Source organism: Aplysia californica, unplaced genomic scaffold (assembly GCF_000002075.1).
Source record: "Aplysia californica isolate F4 #8 unplaced genomic scaffold, AplCal3.0 scaffold00209, whole genome shotgun sequence".
Classification (NCBI taxonomy): Eukaryota; Metazoa; Mollusca; class Gastropoda; order Aplysiida; family Aplysiidae; genus Aplysia; species Aplysia californica.
Genome location: NW_004797479.1, coordinates 814,649 through 817,027, shown reverse-complemented (window position 1 = coordinate 817,027; position 2,379 = coordinate 814,649). Strand labels below are relative to the sequence as shown.

The window sequence follows — 2,379 nt, the reverse complement described above, 5'->3', positions numbered from 1 at the left end:
TAGTCTCTCTCTCTCTCTCTCTCTCTCTCTCTCTCTCTCTCTCTCTCTCTCTCTCTCTCTCTCTCTCTCTCTCACATATATATATATATACCTACTTGCGCCCTTACAAATTATTGTTCAAACTATTCTCCCCATCCAACACAATTTAGCCTAGAGTTATGGTTTGTTTTGTCATATAGATCTAGGTGGTTATTTGCTGCGGCCCAGTCCATCTGGGCCTTTCTAGGTTACTTAATGGTAACAGCATCCCAGAGGACAGGCGTTAGGAGCTTCTTAATTAAAGAACTAGAACTTTCCGATCTGGAACTAGAACTGACGTCTTCTGAATGTAACGGCGAAAACCCTGACTAAGTGACAATAGAGTGAAGGACACATAGGCTACCAGATCTATGTCTAGATCTAGTAATAACGGGCAACAATATCAACAACAAAAACAATAACAACGACAATAACAACATTTTAACGCAATAACAACAACAACAACGGCCGACAACAACAATGTAACAACAACAAAAACAAGGAAAAGAACAACAACAACAAACAACAACAACACTGTATTTCAGAAATTTCAAACAGAAAGTCTAGAGATCTAGATATATATAAATCTAGATATTAGATTCTAGAAAAAGCCGGTTTTGATGCCCGACGATGAAATTGAAAAACAAATTAAATACAGAGACGAACCCGCCTCTTGATCACTTACCTCTCAAGTTAACGAAAATTATCTCCAATCACAAATTAGACGTAGAATCTAGAATCTGGATCTAGAGTCTAGATTCTAGATCTAAATGCCAAACAGCTGTGTTTGTAGTATTGCTGTAAACAACACAACAGTCTGTAATTCCTTGAATTGCGTTGATTACAGCGACAAAGCACTTGTATGGATTGAAAAGCCAGGCACTGCGTGTTTTTTTAGGCCAGAGCCAGTTTCCGGAATAAATTAAAAATTATATAAAAACAACACCGATGTTTAATTCACACTTTCCCAAGCGAAGCAAATTCAGCCAGTTGAATGTCTCTACGGTGAGTGAAGCTTTGCACCACATTCCGTGCCCCAGGTTGTATTTCTCCTTTTCTACGCGCGCGCGCTCTCTCTCGCTCGCTCTCTCTCTCTCTCTCTCTCTCTCTCTCTCTCTCGCTCTCTCTCTCTCCTTCTCTTTCTATCCAGCGAGATTCTATTATAATCTTTGTAGTTTCTCCCTCATCCTGTCATCATAGCTCGCCGCGCTGTGTGTAGAGTGTAGACAGACACTGTCAGACACAGACAGAACAAGCGACGAGCTGAGTGAGGTCTATCCTTTTGAGCGCCAAGTTGTCACCAGGCTGACTCGGAGGGAAGAATAGAGAACGTTAGTGGAAACTGCCAGCGATAAAATTCTTGCTGAATGAATTCCCCCTCCTCCTCCTCCTCCTCCTCCTCCCCCTGTCTCGCCCGCCCATCGCTGGCTCGTTCGTCGCTCGCTCGCTCTGACCGCTTTCTGACCTGCTGAAAAGTGCGACCGACCTCCCTGCACTTTAACGGAGTGCACTTTAACAACAGACAGCTGGGGTGAAGTATGGTACTCCGTCGGCACACTGTTTGTGAAAAAGAGAGCTCTGGACTATTCGGTACGTATTTCGAATATTTAGAAACCGGATCCAAAGGAAGTGTGCTAGAGAATGAAATCTCGGTGCACCAGTCGATATATTTTTGTAAAAGTGCAACGTCTGGAATACAACATAACGAGGTCCTGAATCTTTTAGTAAAAATATAACAGTACTGTCGCTGTCAGGCACTTTCTCTGAGTGCTTAAAAAGTCCCGACATAAGCTCGGCTTGAAACGTTGTGCCTCATGGGTCTTTTTATCAATAAAATTCACAGTCTATCTGTTGAAACGTTGCATTCCCATACAGCCCAGGGTGGCTTTGACAAAAAGGGACAAAGCACCCCCTCCCCAAAAAGATCTGAATATTATTTTGTGGATTTGAGTCGGGGATGGGGAGGGGGGGGGGGGATCTACAATTGTTACAACCCACAGCCTCCGTTCAGCGATGAGCTTCTATTTTACAAGGAATAGTCTAGATAGCATTGCCCTATGCCTGATGGTTCTAAAATGAGAGGCAAATTGACTGCACTTTTATAACTTCGGGCCTTTCTTCATCTTTCTTCTTTTTTTTCATTAAAAAAAGAAAAACGAAACACCCGTTACAATCCATAAACCCTTTTAAATGGCTTTAACAATGGCATTCTACCCAAATTCCTAAGTAGTGTACTGAGATTCTGAGATAAAAAAACGAGACTTTTCCAGGTTACAAACTTTCGAAGAGCAAGAGCCCTGGTCGAATAATAGTCCTGACTGGTGGATTAGTGAGTCACTGTATTCGAATCTGCTGTCTGTC

General features: G+C 42.5%; 1 protein-coding gene across 1 annotated transcript in view; it reads right to left on the bottom strand.

Moving 5' to 3' along the window:
• The window catches only part of LOC101864068 (multidrug resistance-associated protein 5), a gene marked incomplete in the record, with an annotated part of 113,698 nt that extends 112,271 nt beyond the window's left edge, over window positions 1-1,427 (bottom strand). Inside the window, 1 exon segment of the mRNA XM_013083082.2 lies at window positions 704-1,427.
• Window positions 1,428-2,379: the final 952 nt, after the last annotated feature.